The 20,929-nt window shown below is 38.1% G+C and overlaps 1 pseudogene; it reads left to right on the forward strand.

Annotated features, from left to right (window-relative positions):
* LOC129531436 (zinc finger CCHC domain-containing protein 2-like) overlaps positions 1 to 20,686 on the forward strand; it is a 139,351-nt pseudogene extending 118,665 nt beyond the window's left edge.
* Positions 20,687 to 20,929: the final 243 nt, after the last annotated feature.

Consider the following 20,929-nt stretch of genomic DNA (forward strand, 5'->3'; position numbering starts at 1 on the left):
AATATGTAAAGTACAGACATAACAAGATTTTCCAATTGATAATGATTAAAGCTGCGTGATAGGCACATAGGGGTTCATTATACCATTCTGTCTAATTTTATATATATTGGAAAATTTTGTAATAAAAAAGAGATGAGAATATCATATGAGTTGATAAGAATAACATTTATTCATATAGAGCTTGTTGGACCAGGTGAATCAGGATTTCCAATTCCCTGTCTCCAATAGTAGCCTGAATGCTTTTGTAGAATTTATTGAATGTAAGATGTATACCAAAGCAAGGCGACTACTAATCCTTGAAAGAAAATGAGGGATAAATTACATGTATCAGAAGTTGGGAAGACCAGAAGGATCCTGGAACAAGAACAAACTAAGTTGTCAAGATTTGCTTCAAAAAAGGAATATGTGTGTGTGTATGTGTGTGTGTGTGTGTATTTTTTTTTTCATTAGTTCTGTCCCTCTAGAGAACCCTGACTAATACAAATGGCTAATTACAAGGGTATTTTATGTGTATACTGACAAGAAGACACCCAGGGTAAACCTAAAGACTGTTGAATTCACACATTTAGTTCTCACTACTAGAATGTTGATGACCAGGTGCAGTGCCCTAGGCAGCCTTCTTCAAATGTGATGGGGCCAATCCTTGCCTTGCTTGCTCTAGCACAAGTAGTAGTACCTCTCCCAGTATCTTTGGTGGAGTGGGGATGCCCCAGGTTCAACATCAAGAGATTCCCTGAAAGCGGTTTCATGCCCATTGAGAGTTAAGATTGCAGATGTTTACATCATTAGTGTGATTTACTTGTCCACTTCCCAAGAACAGCTGTGTGGGAGGTTGGCATGGTGAAGATGTGGTTGGATTCTGAAGCAATGTGTGTGATGAGAAAATACATTTCTAAAAATGCCAAATGGTTAGATAAAACCCTCCTTGTTTCTTTGGAACTGTGATCAATTTCACTTGATTTTCCTTTCTTCTTCCTCCATTGCTGACCTGGTTGCTCTCCCATGACATTTGGAACCATTGAAGGGTAGTTCCCCGCATTTTTAGTGGCTGTTAAACAGGTTTCCACAGTGAGAGGCTGAGGCAAACTGAAATTTATAAAACTACTTGTTATAAATCAAGACCGTGGAAAAAGTGGCAATACCCTAAACTGTCTAATTGTACACACATCTTCCTTCAAGTTCCTTACAATAGCTGTGAAGCAAAATCTATTTGACATATCAGGCAAATCCCACCGGCATATCAGGGTGCAGTTTTAGCTTTTGCAAAGTAGTTTCGCAGAGGAAATATTCCAGGTCACAACGCATTATTCAAAACAATAGCCAGTAATATTTAAAACAGAAGATCATCAAAAGAGGAAGAATTTGGCAGAAGGGCCCCAGTTCTAACATTCTTTCAGTTGACTGCCCAATTTTCTGGCTATCCTGCTCCATAAAACAGGATTGTACAAGGAAGAGAAGTGGTCATGTCACCTCTTGTGATTGCTCAGGAGGCAACAGACAGCTGGTGAGGCAAGCGGGAGGTGGGAGTACCCACAAGGAGCTGACAGCAAAGGAAGTCAGGACACTGAATCCCACTCCTGAGTAAAGAATTCTGTAAAGAGAAAATTATTTCTCTTGGTTTCTTTCACTCATTTCAAAGTCTCATAAGCTTGTAAGGAAATTGTCAAAGATGCTCTTATATAGGCTACGATCAATCAGATATAGAGTTAGTTCCTAGGAGTTCTAATGCCGACACTGGAGACCCACCTATAATCACCTTCTCTGGGCTCCTTCAGCACTCTGTACTCTTTACAACACTCATTATATGGTGTGGTGATAATTTATTTGTTTCCATGTCTGTCTGTTCGCCAGCTAGATTGTGCCCTCCAGGGAAGATACCTTATCTAATTAACCTCTGTATCCTCAGCACTTGACATGGTGACAGGCATAGAATAATAATTCATTAAATGTTTTTCAACGAATGGATGAATGGATGGATGGATGGATGGATGGAATGAAATATAATGTCATTTTCTCCATTCAGTAGCTGGAGCTGGGAATGGGTAGATGAATTATTTCTTTTCGGGATCCAAGCTCCTCTAACATGGAAACCTAATAAATGTTTGATTGAACTCAGCTAGCATATGAGCTCTTACTATGTATTAGGACAGTTCTAGAAATAGTGTGGGGGATTCTAAAGAAGTACAAGATGGTTCCTGTCCCCCAAACCACTTTCAAAGTCGTTGAACATACAAAGTGATAAACCCATGAAATAAGCAACAGAGAAAGTGGTGTTATAACCAAGGACTAGACGGTTCATAATAAGTTCTACAGAAGTTTATAGAAATGAGAGGAGAATATGGGCCAAAGTGGAACAACCACAACAAGCAGAGATGAGGGGAAGGCACAGAAGCAAATACAAGGTTATGAGCATTTATGGCATATCTGTACAGCAATGCTCCCTTTTCCTGGTTACTGTCCCCTCTCTCCCTATCTACATGATTCTAGCAAAGTCTCTCGCCTTACCTAGGAATATAGAATTCTTCCCCAGGGCATTTGAAACTAGAATTGATAGGTTCAGTGTGGGTCTGTGGGTAGACATAGTAACAAGTAAAACTTAATAGGTGTCACTGGTCAGGAGGTGTCGCTGGTCATGTTTTCCGCCACACAAAGGATTCCAAAATGCAGTGAAAGAGAATAACGCAGAAGCAAAGGCAGAAGTTGTGGTAAGAGAAAGGACAGGAGTGGCGGTGGCAAAGAGATGGTGTTTCCCTGGGTTCAGCTGATCTGGGGGTCCAGCTGCATCCCTGTCTTCCCTCAGCTTTTTCCAAGCCCCTTTCAGCAATTTCTCTTTTTTTTTGTTGAAACCACCCCAAGTTGATTTTCTGTTATGAGCACACTCAAAGTACACATTCATAGATGTACCACTCACTGAGGAATAGTATATTTTCAGAACGGTTTATAATTAGGTGTGGCGAGAGGCTAAAGTCTGGAAGTGGGTGGTGTGAATATTGAAGCAGTTAAGCAGAGACCTATGGTTAGACTTCTTCCTAAAGAGACTGCTGGTGGGAATGGGCATGATGAATTCCATGGGGAAAAAGACTGGAAGTAGGGAGACCAGTTGACAGAGGAAGAGCCACCTCATGAGTCTTCAATTTTGCTTCATCAACTCTTAGAGAATAAAAACTGAGGTTATTTTAAAAAGGAACTTAGGAAACAAATTAACCAAAATAAAATTGATTACCGTTACTGTGCACACTCCCAAAACACTAGACCTTTCTATGAACATCCTCCTGCTACTCTGTACCTTATCTTGGGTCATTTTAAAAATGTTCTTTGCAATGGCTCCTCTTAAAGTAGAATTGAGATTGAGCTCCCTCTCTTCCTCCTCTGAATGTTTCCTGTTCTGCCTCCTGTATTCCTTTTCTCTTCTTAGCCTGGCTAACCCTGAACTAGGGTTGCTAATTTAAGGTAAAACAAATTTGGGTCTCAAGAAAGAGAACTCCCCTCTCAATCATTGGGGTTTGTATGGAAATGTCATTGTAGATTTTTACGGCATAAAGCCCAGATCACCTACTATTTAACATCTAGAGTTGAATCACAAATATGGAAAGAGATCCAAGATTACTAATGAGCTGCCTTAGTCTGCCAAGAAGCTCACTCAATATCAGGAAAAAAAATCTATTGCATGGCATCTGTCTGTAATGCTAGCCAAAGAGGTGTATAATGGGCAGTCACAATTGAAAATGACCTTCATTATGCTGAATTCATTTCTCTAATGTGTCCATTTTTCCTCATCGTGCATCCCGACAGTAATAATAGACATGGAAATAAATTCAAATTGTGATTCAAATTTCAGAATGTGAGATTCACAGGTGTGGTGGCTTTTCTCAGCTGAATGTGGGGGGTAGATGAGTAAGAAATATAGGAGGATTTAACAAAGTGAGGAGCATTGTTCAGAAAATCAGACACGGACACAGCATGGGCAAGACTGTCTGTCTTACTCAAACAAGAATCTTTACTTAATGTACCAAAAATTTAAGTAAGTGATTTGCAGTTCAGGAAGAAAAAGTTAACTCTTAGCATTACAGATAGGCCCCAAAATATCTTTGAGCACCTGTTTCTGCTTTCTAGATGCCGTACCTGTGGTGCCACTGGGACCATAGAACCATTTGGCTGTTGTTTGTTTATACTGGCTGTGTAGTTAGCAGAAAGAGTGCTGGATTCCAAGTCAGGAGACCTGGAGTGGATCCCTGGCTCTGCTACCTATTGTCTGTGCCATGACAAGGAGTCACTTAACCCCTGAGCTTTAGTTTCTGCAACTGCAAAAGGGGACTATAATCACTGCACATTATACCTTGCAGGTTTGTTAGGATCAAATGACATAATGGATGTGGAAGCGCTTTGTTAGTTGTAAAATATATTATTATTGTCATCACAGTGATTTCTCTCCGTTATTTCAGAGAACACTGAAATACCAGAAAATCAGTGTCAATTTCCACTCTGTGAAAATTTCCACTTACCCATAGCCTGATAATTTTATGCATGATGAGTCTCTCCTCCATCTCTCTCAGCGTTGTTCCTGAGAACTCTCAGGCTGGGTTGTAGCAGCTCTCTCTTGCTGCTAAAGTGTGTATGACGTACGATTTGATCAATGAATTGCATAAATCACATGGATTGGTTGTTTCTTTTACAGACAAGTGCTGGGATTACAGGCATGAGCCCCTTCACCCGGCCCAGGAAGACCATTTTTTAAAAACATGTAACATTTCTGCCTATAATCCAAGGAAGTTTGACCTATTTTTCCTAGTTTTTATTGGGTTTCATGAAGTTAATTATTCATGCATTTCATAGATACGTAATTGCTTTCTAGAACTACAGTCACATTCCCTTGACATGGGTATCAGTAATCAGTAATCAGTCAAATTTAAAATGAAAGTTTAAATTTGTATTCTTGGGATTTTGTAATTTTAGACCCACCCAAGACTTATACCCAGGATGGTGTGTGTTTGACTGAATCAGGGATGACTCAGTTACAGAGCCTCACAGTTGCAGTTCCAAGAAGAAAACTGTCAAAACCAAAACTGAAATTGAAGATTATAAATCAGAATAGCGTGGCCATCCTTCAGACCCCTCCAGACATCCAATCAGAACATTCAAGGGATGGTGATATGGATGATAGTCGAGGTAATACTAATTTATTTTCCATGAAATATGTGTGCAAGAATTACAGCATATAAAGTAACTTTTGAAATATGTGTATGATTTACCAAAGGGTAAATCACACTGACTTAGATAACCCCGATGTGACCCTTGCCATCTCCAAATGAGTGATCTTCTTAGACCTTGCCTTTTCAGGTTCTCTTCCTTTCACACGTTTTAGAACAGACCTACCTTACAGAAATCTCAAGGAGCACCATATCTTTGAAGATCACAGGTGAGGAAATACAGAGGGCTTGACTTTAGTTTGCTAGATAATGACACAAACATTCTCAGATACTGTGAGCTTGGATAATACCATGTTTAAGTGAAGGTAGTTGATGCATACATTCTAGAAATGGAAAAGCTGTCATTTAATATTACTTCAGGTATAACTTCATATTCACCAGTGTGCATCATAAAGTATTGGTTTATAAACATTTTCTTAATCAAAGTAAATATAAGGTTTTTCTACCTGAATTCTTTTTTTTTTTTTTTTTTTTTTTGGTTGGGAGACAGGGTCTTGCTCTGTTGCCCAGGTTAGAGTGCAGTGGCATGATCTTGGCTTACTACAACCTCTGCCTACTGGGTTCATGCGACCCTCCTACCTCAGCCTCCTGAGTAGCTGGGACCATGGATGCGGGCCACCACGCCTGGCTAATTTTTGTATTTTTTTGTAGAGATGGGGTTTTGCCATTTTGCCAAGACTGGTCTTGAACTCCTGGGCTCAAGCCATCTGCTCTGCTCAGCCTGCTGAATTCTTGAGATAGCAAAATATTTTAATAGTAACCTAAAATCCAATATGAATTAAAGAGGATTACTGTAGGTTTCCTCATTTTTGGGGTGGTTATTTATTTTCAACTGATTCAGAATTGAAGCGATAATTATTTCTGTTCCATTACATTTTATTTCATAGTTTTTGTTTTTTTTTTTTTTAAGGGGCAGTGTCTTGTTACATGGCCCAGGCTGGTTTCCAACTCCTGGGCTCAAGTGATCCTCCTGCCTCAGCCTCTCAAGTAGCAGGTACTATAGGCATGTGCCACTGCAGCCGGCTTTGAGACAATAGAATTTATTGAATACCTACTGTATGTCAGATGTTGGAAATCATATCAGTGTACAAAACAGGTAGAATTCTCTGCATAGAGTTTATATTTTAATGTTAGGTAACTCAACTCTTAAAAAAAATCAGTTAATTATAATGTGTTTGGCAAGTCCCATGGTAAAAATTAAGTTTGATAAAGAGGAATTGCCTGGCCAGGCACAGTGGCTTATGCCTGTAATCTCAGCACTTTGGGAGGCCAAGGTAGGTAGATCACTTGAGGTCAGGAGTTCGAGACCAGACTGGCCAACATGGTGAAACCCGTTCTCTGCTAAAAATACAAAAATTAGCCAGGCTCAGTGGCATGCACTTGTAATCACAGCTACTTGGGAGGCCAAGGCAGGAGAATTGCTTGAACCTGGGAGGCAGAGGTTACAGTGAGCCGAGATTGCACCACTGCACTCCAGCGTGGGTAACAGAGCAAGACTCCGTCTCCAAAAAAAAAAAAAAAAAAAAAAAGGAATTGGAAGTACAAACAGGTGTTTAGGGTCCATATGAACAGAAAGCAGTATTTGAGCACAGATTTTAAAGAGGTGAGTGAGTGAGCCACTTGATTACCTGAGAGAAGAGCATCCCAGACAGTGAGGAAGCCAGTGTAAAGTCTCTGGGTGAGAGTGTGCTGAGCATGTTTGAAGAGTGTTGTGGAGACCAACAGAGTGAGCAGAGGGGACAGTCAGAAGGTGAGAAGATTAGAGATGTGAGGACAAGAAGGACGGCTCAGTATATCTCACACAACCATAAGGTGATGTGTCAGTAGTTTGTGCTTAATAGCAATGGAATAGGAGGCCACTGAATGTTCCTGAAAAGAAGAACACCATGATCTTATTTATATTTTAAGAGGAACACTCTCCTATGATATAAGTAGATGATTAGGTGCAAGAGTTATGACAGGTAGATCAGTGAGAAACAATGGTCCAGGTGAGAGGTAATTGTGGCTTTGAAAAGGTATGTCTTTTGTGGCCGGGCTCGGTGGCTCATGCCTGTAATCCCAGCACTTTGGGAGGCCAAGACGGGTGGATCACCTGAGGTCAGGAGATCAAGACCATCCTGGCCAACATGGTGAAACCTTGTCTTTACTAAAAATACAAAAATTAGCTGGGCGTGGTGGCAGGCACCTGTAATCCCAGCTATTTGGGAGGCAGAGGCAGAGGATTGCTTGAACCCAGGAGGCAGAAGTTGCAGTGAGCCAAGATCGAGCCACTGCACTCCAGCCTGGTGACAGAGTGAGACTCCATCTCAAAAAATAAATAAATACATGAAAAGATATGTCTTTTGTATGTTCTTGATAATTTTTGTTTTTTAGTGTGTTTTGGGTCTATGTTGCTGGGAGAAACACTTTCTGATGCTTGTATGTAACTGATTTTCAGATACAGTTGAACAGGTAATTTGATTTGGGGGCTTGGAGTTTGCAAAGAAGTAGTCCATATACTTGGAGGAATTGATCAGATCAGCATTAACAAGAATTTCCATTTCTGAGGATGTTAAAAAATGTCTGAAAAAGGTTTCCATAGTCTCTTAAATTTGGGAAGTGCTCCATTTCACAAAATATGAAAGGTTTCTTGATAATAGTACACATTGTTTCCCAAATTATGTGATTATAATACCTTTTTAAAACAACACAGAAGACCTTGGAAGGTTTTCCTTGTGACTTACCACTTGTAAACACTGAGAAATGGTGATATGTTTCAATTTCATATTTTCTCATTGACTCGTATCAGGGTAAAAGAAAATCAGTTGAAAAATTGCCCTTGCTTTTTTAAAATTTACGTGATAAAATAGCCCATCTGAGTTTACTGAATTTGTCCTTATTTTTATTGAATATGAAAAAAGATTGTTTAGTGTGTTGGATGTTAAATGCTACGACAATTTTAGAATTTAAGGAATTGAATATACAGTATTTTCATGACTAGTCCCTCATGTTCATTTACATGCCAGGATCTCACATCCTTTGCAGAAGGAAAGGTACATTCCTAGGGATAAAATAAATGCATGTTACTTGGACAACATTTTTGCTTTCTGTTTGCTAAATAAAAATCCTTTTTAAAAATTTAGTATTGCCACACTTTGCCATATTAAAAATGTTTTAGATTACTATATTATCCTGAAACTACATGTACACACACACCCCTAAAATAAATTTTATGGTATTTCATATGCCTGTATGGGAGAAAAAATAGGAAAAGAATACAATCATCATAAGTTCTTATTATTACGTTATGCTGAGATTTCTAATAACGCTGCCCTTTTCTGGGTATTTTTTATTAACCTAAAATTTGTGATGTTTTAGACTGTTTCACTAACATGTTTTGATAACGTCTCAGTACCCTTGGGAAAGCATTATAAAGTAGTGGGCAACGATGAAACCTACTCTGGATGTTTTTAGGCAAATTTTTTAACTTCTCTGATGCTAGTGTTCTCATTTATAAAATAGGCTAACCAGGATGAGCCCATAGGATAGTTGTGCTGATGAGGTGCAAGGATGCATGCCAGGCACCCAGCACTGGCTCTTCCCAAACATGGAGTGCTCAGTAACCGTGAGCTATTAGAATACAAGTGCCCAACCAGTGCTTGAGCAATTGTGTTCTGTGTCCAACAGAACTCAACAGAATCCCACGTTTGTCTTTATATGTGAATTCAGTTCCTTTTGAGTTAGTAAGAAATTATGCCTGTGTTGGGGTAATTGAACTTTCAGGAGGAGGGAATTGTCTGCCACAATTATTCTCTGAACTTAATGTTTCCATGTCTTTTTCTTCATTTTGGAAGTTGTGGAAAAATTATAATGAAAGAGTATATAAACGTTTTCCTCTGTATTATAGCGTATCTGACAGTTTCCTTTATTAAAAAGTGTGATATATTAGGGAGAGACTTGATGAATTTAAAATTAAAGTTTGAAAACTGTTACTGACTATAAGTGATCTTCAGCTGTGCAGTTTTCAACTTGAGGTTGTCAGAATGTAATATTACACATTATATTACAGACATCTACAGAATCCAAATTGTGATGTTCCTGGAGTGTTGGAACAATACCTATGACTTTCTGTTTCTATTGATTTTTAACTCTTCTAATAACCACTTCTTTAAGAAAAGTCATACATCATCACTTTGGTGTATCAGAAACAAATTCCTTATGCAATAAAAGCATACTTCATTCTCATTCACCTACTGGGATCTAGAAACCCTGTTAATGCAAGAAAAAAATCCCAAACCTCAATAAAATAACACTCTGTTTGTCTCAAGAGTGGAAACACAACACATTTCCTCTCAACTGGTGGTCCCAGATCGACCATCACAGTGTATGGATGTGTTTGGAGGTGTGGGAATAGGACTGCACTGAGGCTCTAGAAGGCCAGCAGGTGGGGCAGACTGAATGGAGGGAGGGGAGTGGCATTCAGTAACTACTGGAGCGTGGGAAGAGTGAGGTAGACTGTCCATCTGGTGAAGGTGGCTGCTTCCTTGAGGTTTGTTACTTTCTGTAATGTTAATTCCCTCAACTTTTAAAATTTGATTTTTAGACAAGTTATACATTCAAATGATTTAAAATTGGAAAATAATAAAAAGGTAAACAGTGAAGTCTCTCCCTTTCCCATGCCTTCATGCCCCCAGTTTACATCTCCAGAAACCTCAGAGGTTTCTCGTGTAACCTTCCAGATGTGTTTTATGCATGTACAAGGAAATGTGTGTGTATATATATATATATATATTTGTGTGTGTGTGTATATATATATTTTATTCCTTTTGTCTTACTACTTTTTACTGTCCTTCATTTTTTTATGGCTGCAAATATTCCTTTGTATGGAAATATAAGCAATTTAATTTACATGTTCTTTCCTCTGTTGATAGACCTTTGGGTGTCTTTCAATCTTTTTTTTTTTTTTTTTTTTTTGAGACAGAGTCTTGCTCTGTCACCCAGGCTGGAGTGCAGTGGCACGATCTTCGCTCACTGCAAGCTCCACCTCCTGGGTTCACGCCATTCTCCTGCCTCAGCCTCCTGAGTAGCTGGGACTACAGGCGCCCGCCACCATGCCCGCCTAATTTTTTTGTATTTTTAGTAGAGACGGGGTTTCACCATGTTAGTCAGGATGGTCTCGATCTCCTGACCTCGTGATCTGCCTGCTTCGGCCTCCCAAAGTGCTGGGATTACAGGCGTGAGCCACCGTGCCCGGCTTTCTTTCAATCTTTTACTGTGAATAGTACAATGAATCACCTGGTATATTTATAATGTTGTATGTAAGTGGGCCTGCAAAGGTGAATTCCTTGCTAAATCCAAAGACATAATGCATTTGAAACTGTTTTTGGAAGGTAGGATACAGTTTTTTGTTTTTTTTTTCATTTTTTTATTATACATATCTGAGGCATACAACATGCTTTGTATACATAGTGAAATGATTACTATGGTCAAACAAATGTCTGTATCCTTCACCTTCCATAGTTTCTGTGTGTGTACACCTAAAATCTCTTTCAGCAAATTTTCTGTACACAATATTATTAACTATGGTTCTCATGCTGTGTATTAATTTGATCTCTAGAATTATTCATCTTACCTAACTGCAGATTTGTACCCTCCGACCTACTTCTGCCCATCCCACCCATCCCCTACCTCCAGACCCTTGAAAACCACCATTCTACTCTCTATACGTTCAGCTTCTCACCCCGCTGCCTCCCATTCTGCTTATTAAGTGAGATCATACAGTATTTTTCTGTGTCTGGCTTACTTTATTTAGTATACTTTCCTCCCGGTTCGTCCATGTTGTCACAAATGGCAGTATCTCCTTTCTTAAAGCTAACTATTCCATTGTATAAAGTCCTCATTGTCATCAGTAAGTTCTTAGAAACTGTGGTTAAGAGGGGAAAAAAAGTATGACAAAACTGATTTTTTTTTTCATTTTGCATTATGCCAAAATTAGATTGAAGGAAACAGTGTTACTTGAGGAGCTGCTGTATGTTCATTTAGCTTAACGTCTCAGTTCCCAAGAACCTATTGATGACATTAAGGGAGGACTTAATATATGTATATACAAACGTCACAATTTCTTTATCCATTCATCTGTCCTTGAATGGGTAAGTAAATTGTCCATCAGGACACTTAGTTTGTTTCCATATCTTGGCTATTGGAAGTAATGCCGGCATAAACGTGGGAGTGCAGATGTCTCTCTCAGATGCTGATTTTATTACCTTTGAATATATGCCCAACAGAGGCATTGTTGGATCTTATGGTAGTTGTATTTTTTTGAAGGAAACTCTATACTGTTTTCAATAATGGCTATACTAATTTACATTCCTATCAACCATGTACAAAGGTTTCGTTTTCTACACATCCTCACCAACACTTATGTCTTTGCCTTTTTGATAATAGTCATTCTAAGAGACATGAGATGATATCTATCGTGGTTTTAATTTTCATTTTCCTCATGATTATGATGTTGAGCATCTTTTCATATACCATTTGACCATTAGTGTGACTTTGGAAAAATGGCTATTCTGGTTCTTGCCTATTTTAAAATCCAGTTATTTGGGTTTTTTTTTTTTTTTTGCTACTGAGTTGTGTGAGTTCCTTATATGTTTTGGATTTTAACCCCTTATCAGATGTGTGGTTTGCCAATATTTTCCCCTAATCCCTGTGCTACCCTTTTACCCCTGTTTTTTTTTTTTTTTTTTTACTGCTATGCAGAAGCTTATTTGCTTGATGTAGTCCCACTTGCTTATTTTTGCTTTTGCTACCTGAGCTTTTGATGGGATATCCAAAAAATCATTGTCAAGGAGGATATTAAGAAATTTTTCTCCTAAATTTCCTTCAAGGAGGTTTATGGTTTCAGGTGTTAGGTATTTAATCTATTTTGAGTTGCTTTTTATGTATGATGTGTAAGATAGGCATCAGGTCCAGTTTCATTCTTTTGCATATAGATATCTAGTTTTCTTACCACTACTTATTGAAGACACCATCTTTTCCCTATTGTATCTTGTTGGACTTGTCAAAAATTAGCTCATAATATATGCTTGGGTTTATTTTTGGGCTCTGTATTCAGTTCCATTGATCCATGTGTCTGTTTTTGTGCCAGTACCATACTGTTTTGATAACTATCACTTTGTAATATAAGTTGAAATCAGGTAGTGTGATACCTCCTACTTTGTTTTTCTTTCTCAAGATTCTTTTGGCCATTCAGCGTCTTTTATGATTTAATACAAATTTTAGAATTGTGTTTTCTATTTTTGTGAAAAATGCCTTTGGAAATTTGATAGGGATTGCATTGAATCTGTAGATCACTTTGGATAGTATGGACATTTTAACAATATTCTTCCAATCCACAAACTTGGGGATATCGTTATATTTATTTGTGTCTTTAGTTTTTTTCTGTTTTTTGAGACAGAGTCACACTCTGTTGCCCAGGCAGAAGTGCAGTGGTGTGATCTCAGCTCACTGCAACCTCTGCCTCCTCCTGGGTTCAAGCAATTCTGCTGCCTCAGCCCCCCAAGTAGCTGGGATTACAGGTGCCTGCCACCACGCCCGCCTGGCCAATTTTTGTATTTTTAGTAGAGACAGGGTTTCGCCATGTTGGCCAGGCTGGTCTTGAACTCCTGACTTCAGGTGATCTACCCGCCTCAGCCTCCCAAAGTGCTGGGATTACAGGCATGAGCCACCATGCCCGGCTGTGTGTCTTCAGTTTACTTTGTCTGTATTTTATAGTGTTTAGTATATAAAGCTTTCACTTCCTTCATTAAATTTGTTCCTCAGTGTTTTATTTTTTTGACGTTATTTTAAGTGGAAATGTTTTCTTGATTTTTTTTCAGATCATTATTTGTATAAAGAAATACATCTGATTTTTGTATATTGATTTTGTATCCTGCTACTTGACCGAATTCATTTATTCTAGTAACTGTGGAATTTTTAGGGGTTTCTACATACAAGATCATGTCATCTGCACACAGGGATAATTTTACCCCCTTTTTTCTGCTGATGCCTTTTATTTCCTTTTCTTATGTGATTGCTCTGGCTAGGACTATGTTGAATATAAGTGTTAAGAGTAGGCATCCTTGCCTTGTAGCAGATATTGAAGAAAAGCTTTCAGTCTTTCCCTGTTGTAGGTTTGTTTTTGAATAGGCAATACCTGTGCATGATACAAGAAATACAAAGGTCTTAAAAAGAGTGAACAATGTTAAGTTAGCCTACCTTTTGGCCATCCCTTCCTTGGAAAGAACCAGTGTTTTCTTATAACTTTCCAGAGATTAGTCATCTAGATACAAGTATGTATATATGGGAGAATTTCTCATATTTGGGTGATAACGGTCTTTTTCTCTTTTCTTTTCTTTTCTTTCTGTCTTTCTTTCTGTCCTCATCTCGTCTCTTCTCTTTTCTTCATTTCTTTTGACGGAGTCTTGCTTTGTCGCCCAGGCTGGAGTGTAGTGGCGCAATCTCGGCTCACTGCAAGCTCTGCCTCCCAAGTTCATGCCATTCTCTTGCCTCAGCCTCTGGAGTAGCTGGGACTACAGGCACCCGCCACCACGCCCGGCTAATTTTTTGTATTTTTAGTAGAGACGGGTTTTCACCGTGTTAGCCAGGATGGTCTCTATCTCCTGACCTCGTGATCCACCCACCTCAGCCTCCCAAAGTGCTGGGATTACAGGCATGAGCCTCCGTGCCTGGCCGATAACGGTCTTTTTCTTTATTTCAGCCTGTGGGAATCAGAAGGCCCTTGTGAAGATGTTGGTTAGAAGAGACTTTAGCTACAGTGATACCACTTGTGTTAGGGCACTGTATGTGCTACTTTATGCCATTTGTCTCAACATGTATGCTTACTGGTGTCACTATGAACCTCATCAATAAAAGTGTTCTTTTGGTTTTTACTGTCCTTGTGTGCATTGTTTCAGGTGAAAGGTGGTCTTTGTACTAGATCCAGTGCTATCCTTGGCCACAAACCATTACATATGATTAATTTGGGGATTTCCTCTTTATTATCCTGGAGATCATCTTCTGTTTTCTCTTGTGTTACATGTGTTTTCTGCAATTTCATGAATTTCCCTTTATTTCTTCCCTCAATTTGGGTGGAACGTATCTTCCGTAGCTCCCTGACAGAGAATGTGTGGAAGGTAAGTTCTGAGCATTATATACTTCTGAAAATGTCTTTATTTTACCTTCCTACCTGACTCATCTTTTCCAGGTTGGAAATACATTTTCATTTATCATTTTTAGTCAATTGATCCACCGTCTTTTAGTTTCTAGTATATGAAGAACTCGGTTTTTTCTATGTGACCTGTGTTTTCTTGGAAGCTCTTAAGATTTTAGGAAATTCTTTGTCCTCAGTGTTCTAAAATTTCATGAGGATAACGTCTGTTTTTGTCTATTTTTGACATTTAAAATCTGTTTTGTTAGGCACTGAGTGGTCTCTTTCAGTCTGCTGTCTTATATCCTTCAGTGGTAGGAAATGTTCTTGAACTATATTATTGATAACAATTCCCTCTCTTTTTCCAGAATTCTGCTTTTCAGATGTGAAACATACTCAGTTTTTCTCTGCTTCTTTCCAATTCATGTCCTTATTTTATCTTCCTCTACTGAGTTTTGTTTTTACTTCAGTTATTTCAAGAGCTTTCTTTCCTCCCTTTGAATGTTTCTTTTGTAGCATCCTATTCTTGCCTCAAGGGTATCTTATATTATCCCTCAGAGGATTTTAATCTTTTTGAAGATTTTCTTTACTTCCTACTTAGTCTGTTAATTCCAAATTGTCTTTTATGTTCTCAGGTCTCTGTCTTTTATGTTACAGATCAAGGGTGTTGCAGATCTTCTGGCTTCCATGGCCCACATTGGAAGAAGCATTGTCTTGGGCCACACGTAAAATACACTAATGATAGCTGATGAGCTTTTTTTTTAAAAAAAAAAAAAACCTCATAAAAAGTCTCATAATGTTTTATGAAAGTTTATGAATTTGTGTTGGGCTGCATTTAAAGCATCTTGGCTGCAGGTTGGACAAGCTTGTTATAGACCATTGTCAGATAATCTTTATGGTACATGCATGATTAAAAGTGAAGAACTAAAGATGGAGACTGGATAGATAGTATTTTTATTTTTAAAAAAGGAATTAAGTAGTTGATTAGAAAGCTTTGAGTATGTGGTGGTGCTTGTTGATTTGTAAGTTTAGTGGGGTGATTTGTGCTGACCATTTGGTGAACCCTCTGGTTTCAGTATCTTTAGATGTTCTTCTTGAACTGATCAGGTTCCCCACAACAGTCTTTTCAAACCTCATACTTGGAGGCTAGAGATCTGGCTGCTAGCTTTCTGAGAATTCAGTGGGGAAATGTGGGGCCTGGCAGCGGGAGCAGAATGGGGTTGTCCACACTTAGTATGCCCATATTTTCTTGGTCCTATTTTCGATCTTCATCCCATTGTTCCGTTTAAGGTCACCCAGGAATCCTGCATCCCACAAATGAGAGTAGCAGCTTCTCAGTGTGTAAACCTAGGAAGCAGGTGTAGGGAGTATAACTTCTGCAGATAATTAAATCTCTTGTTGCTTCAGTTTTCTCCCACTTATTTCCAAAGGTGGCCAGTTTTCCTAGTTTCTCAGCCTTCTGAGGATTGTTATAAACTGGATTCTTTTTTTCAGTTCTTTCTGCTCTCAACTGAGAATTTGCCTTTGTTAAGTTGTTATTCTCCTTTCCTATTGTCTTTTTTTTTTTTTTAAGGAGATTGGGTCTTTCTCTGTTGTCCAGGCTGGAATGCAGTAGTGTGATCATAACTCACTGTAGCCTCAACCTTCTGGGCTCAAGCAATTCTCTTCTCCCACCTCAGCCTCCCAAATAGCTGGGATTACAGGCATGCCACCATGCCACAGCTTGATTTTATCTTTTAAAAATAGATTATTTCAGTGTGTTTTTAGTAGGGTTTCAGGAGAATGTAATTTTAATGTATGAATTTAGTCTGCCACCTTAACCCAAAATTCCCTGTCATTAACTTTTAGGTGGGTTTATTTGAAGGTAAACAATTGGTATTGTCATCTTTGGTGTTTGTTTTTTTCAGCAATTTTCTTTTTTCTTTTCTTTTCTTTTCTTTTCTTTTCTTTTCTTTTCTTTTCTTTCTTTCTTTCTTTCTTTTTTTTTTTTTTTTTTTGAGACAGAGTCTCGCTGTCATCCAGGCTGGAGTGCAATGGTGCCAACTCGGCTCACTGTAAGCTCTGCCTCCCGGGTTCACGCCATGCTCCTGCCTCAGCCTCCCACGTGGCTGGGACTACAGGCACCAGCCACCTCACCTGGCTAATTTTTTGTATTTTTAGTAGAGACGGGGTTTCACCGCGTTAGCCAGGATGGTCTCGATCTGACCTCGTGATCCGCCCACCTTGGCCTCCCAAAGTGCTGGGATTACAGGCATGAGCCACCGCGCCCGGCTTTTTTTTTTTTTTTTTTTTTTTTTTTGAGAGATGAAATTTCACTCTTGTTGCTCAGGCTGGAGTGCAATGGCACGATCTCGGTTCACTGAAACCTCCGCCTCCCGGGTTCAAGCAATTCTCCTGCCTCAGCCTCCTGAATAGCTGGGATTTTAGGCGTGTACCACCACGCCCAGATAATTTTGTATTTTTAGTAGAGACTCACTATGTTGGTCAAGCTGGTACGGAACTTCTGACCTCAAGTGATCCACCTGCTTTGACCTCCCAAAGTGCTGGGATTATGGGCATGAGCCACCGTGCCTGGTCTATAAACTTTTCTTTTCATGGTTTAGTCATAAGTCCATAGCCATTATCAGATTGTTATGGAATTGGCCTCAAATATAGACCAAATATAATAAAAAAGAAAAGACAAATACCCTGTTCATGCCATTACAGAAATACGTTATCTCTAATACTGAGAATATTGAAGGAGTTAACAACTTGATTTTAAAATGTATTTGATAAACATGTCTTTTTCCTGTAATACAATGTAAAGCATATATAACTTGGAAAAGTTTGATTACCACAGTGTTAAAATAGCATTCTCTAAAATAGCATTCTCTAAGCATTCCATTTACCTCATTCAGTGAAGTATTTATTGAACATGTATTAGGTATCCTACTAACAATACATCTGTTACTAAGAAAATCTGTGTACCTGTTCTCATGGAGAATATAATCTAGCAGGGACACAGATTTTAAAGAACCAATAAAAATGAAGCATGACGTTCATACATACGAGCATAAAACTGTTTGACATAATTTTATCTAAATATCAGGAATTCTTTAATACAGTGAAGTTTAGAATAAATCCTGAAAGATAAGTTAGGTAGAAGGCAGAAATTGGGGAAGATAGTGGAAGAAAGAGCTTGATACATTCAAAGAACTGAGTGTAGTTCACTGGTGGGAGTGAGATGAAGCTGGAAAGTTTACAAGAGACTGTTGTAATGGGCCTTGCAATTTGAAGTTTATTTTGAGGGCATTGGGAAGACATGAAAGGATTTTAAGCAGAAAATTGATACATATTTATAGAAAGATCATTTATGCAGTAATTTAAGGAATTGATTGGAGAGAGGTAAGCTTTGAGGTGGGGAACTAGATAGGAGCATATTGTATTAATAGTGAGTCATCTGAGATTGGACTAAGATGGTAGTAGAGAGTGATAAAATGCATTTCAGAGGTATTGAGGAGTCTTGGTTGTTGGAGGAAAGAGATTAGGAATGATTAAGGTGGTCTTCCAGGCCTCTGTCTTCTCCAGGTTACATTTCCATGCCTTTTAATGATGATAGGTAACATGGGAAAAAGGAGAAAGTTTATTTTAAATTAATAGTTCATTTTGGATATACAGTTTTCAGTAACTAGGTAATATTCAATTATAGCTGTGGTTGAAGCTCAGAAGAGAGTTCTAGTCTAGAGACCTGGACCTGAAGACATAATTAAAAGCAAGTGAATTTGTCAAGTGCAAATGGATTGCACTTAACAGAACTCTGAGTTCTGTGTTCCCCTTCTCTGATTATGTTTTATTTCATGGGAACACTGCACTAAGCAGCACAATTTCTACAACCATTTGGGGCTGCTTCTATCTCCTTTCATACTTTCCCTACCAACAGGGATGTACAATTAAAATGGCTCAGCAACAACCCTACTTTTTATTCCCCATTATGTAGGGATTATATATTTGATAGGTTTTTCCAGTTTTGTGTATATATTTACTTTTTTCCAGAAGGAGAACTTATGGATTGTGATGGAAAATCAGAATCTAGTCCTGAGCGGGAAGCTGTGGATGATGAAACTAAGGGAGTGGAAGGAACAGATGGTGTCAAAAAGAGAAAAGAGGAAACCATACAGACCAGGTATAGTGCCTGAGGTAGACATTTCAATATCATCAACACTTGGTTAATTAAAGAAAAATATAATACTGAAGACTTCAATTAAAATTAAATATTCAGGATTAAGAACTGTCTAAACAAAAATATGTGCACATAAATTAAAGAACTAAACTATTTGAATACGACTTTTTAGCTCCAGAGTTCTTTATTTTGAATATGTGAATACTTCACAATGAACCATTATTGAATGCCTTATTCCAAATGTTAACCATTTTATTAAATGCTTTACTAGATTGGCTTTTGTTCATACTTGGAGTTTGAAGGCCATTTATATTAGTTCCTCTGGATGTGTACTTCTGTAACGCTTTTAATTTTCAGTATTCACTTTCTAATATCTTTTTCTGAAAAAACTTATTTCAGTGTTTATGCAGGAGTGCCAGTAAGTATACAGTGTGAAGGGGAACAAGACAGAGTTATTACGGCTCCTAGAATTTATAGTCCAGTTAAAAACCATGACTGATTAAACACTCATTTCTTATGTGCCTCAGGAGTGGAGAGAAAAGCAATCTTGCTTGTCAGTTTTATTTGCCTTATTGGAAAAAATTATTAAAATTGTCACAATACAGAAGTTGTAGGCTTTTATGTATTTATTTAAGAAAAATTTTTTCCCGCTTTTCACACGTGTTGAGTAGGCTTTCCTTAGCCAGTTTATTAATGTCTGTTTACCAATGAGGTTTTAAATTGGATTCGTACAATCTTTATGCTTCTTATTGCTTATATTTTATTGGTAAGAGTGATCTAAATCCCTTTTGATATGTAAGGAAGAACTTTCTTACTTCATTCGTATTCCATGAGACCTTAAAAGATAACCTGTCTTTTAAATAGGTCATATCTATAATAAGGACCTAAGATGAGTTGCTTCTAAATCATTTTATGAAAATGATTTCATTTCTTCCTGATCATGAGGCTTATAAGTGTACTTTTTTAGACATTGCAGATTTCTTCCAGGAACTTGTATTTACTGTTTTCTTTTCCTCTGCCTCACATGGAAGTCAACCCTCTAATTGAGGGACCCATTAGGTCACAGAGTATATTGCTAGACAGCGATATCATTTCACAAAAGCTTATAGTGTTGACTGTGTACCAGACCTCTATTCTAAGCACTTCACTTATGGTATTTGTCCTTTTAACATATGTATGAGAAGCTGCTTTGCCTTACCCCCATTTTTAACCAGTGAAAGAATTGAGGCATTGAGAAGTATTTAGTGAGTAAGCAGAATTACATAGTCTGACTCCAGATTCCATGCTCTTAACCACAGGGCGCTATGTGTCCCATGTATAAATGCCCTCATACGTTGGAGTACCAGACACCGTCCCCCTGAAATCATATCAGTCAAAGAATATTTGTGTCGTCTAGGTAGTTTGTGTCTTCTGTCCTCCAGCTAATGTACCAGTTAGCCGGTTAATATACAGACACAGTCATCCATCACTTAAGTTCAGAGAAATACATTATTAGGCATTTTCATCCTTGTGTGAACATCATAGAGTGCACTTCCACAAACCTAGATGGTATAGCTTACTACACACTTAGGCTGTATGGTACGCTAAATTCATTTTAAAAAATAAAGTAATTGTGCTACGGTGTTATAACTGTGGTGATGTCTGTATGTGGTGGGAATTTTTCAGCTCCATTATAATCTTATGGGACCACTGCTTTAACATGCAGCCCTTTGTTTACCAACATCATTATGCAGTGCATGACTGTTACGTGATGTATGAGACACTAATATTTGTCAAATAGATAAGCCAGCGTAATTTAGTGTTTGATATTTACACTGATACTGTTTAGAAGAGGAAGTGCACACAGGTCTTTTTGTATTATGTTTGATAAGTGATAACAGTGGCTTTGCCTTTTTTTTTTTTTTGGTTGTTTTTAACTTCTATTTTACCTAAAACTCAGGTTATTTATTTAGACTAGCACAGATTTAATTTTGGAAAATGACTTACTATTCAAGATAAAGCATTTTTATCCTGTGTACTGTGGAAACGTAGGGAGAAATTATTTATCAGTTTACCCAATTTCTTTTTTGGATAGGTATTGGTGGATTTATGGTGCGGCAAAGAAGTCGAACTGGGCAAGGGAAAACCAAAAGATCTGTGATCAGAAAAGATTCCTCAGGCTCTGTTTCTGAGCAGTTACCTTGCAGAGATGATGGTATAGTACTGACTTAAAAAAAAAATTTTTTTTTTTTATGTAACCCCTTGATCCTGATATTTCTATTGGAAAGAACTATCCTAAATAATGTTACAGTCAATAAGAACCTTATTGCCTCTTATTCTTACTCAATAAGAGTCTTGTTGCCTTTTATTGATGAAAGGATTTGAGTGCATATAGAGTTCATATCTGTAATACAGCAA

This window comes from Gorilla gorilla, chromosome 12, assembly GCF_029281585.2.
Source record: "Gorilla gorilla gorilla isolate KB3781 chromosome 12, NHGRI_mGorGor1-v2.1_pri, whole genome shotgun sequence".
In the NCBI taxonomy this organism is placed as follows: domain Eukaryota; kingdom Metazoa; phylum Chordata; class Mammalia; order Primates; family Hominidae; genus Gorilla; species Gorilla gorilla.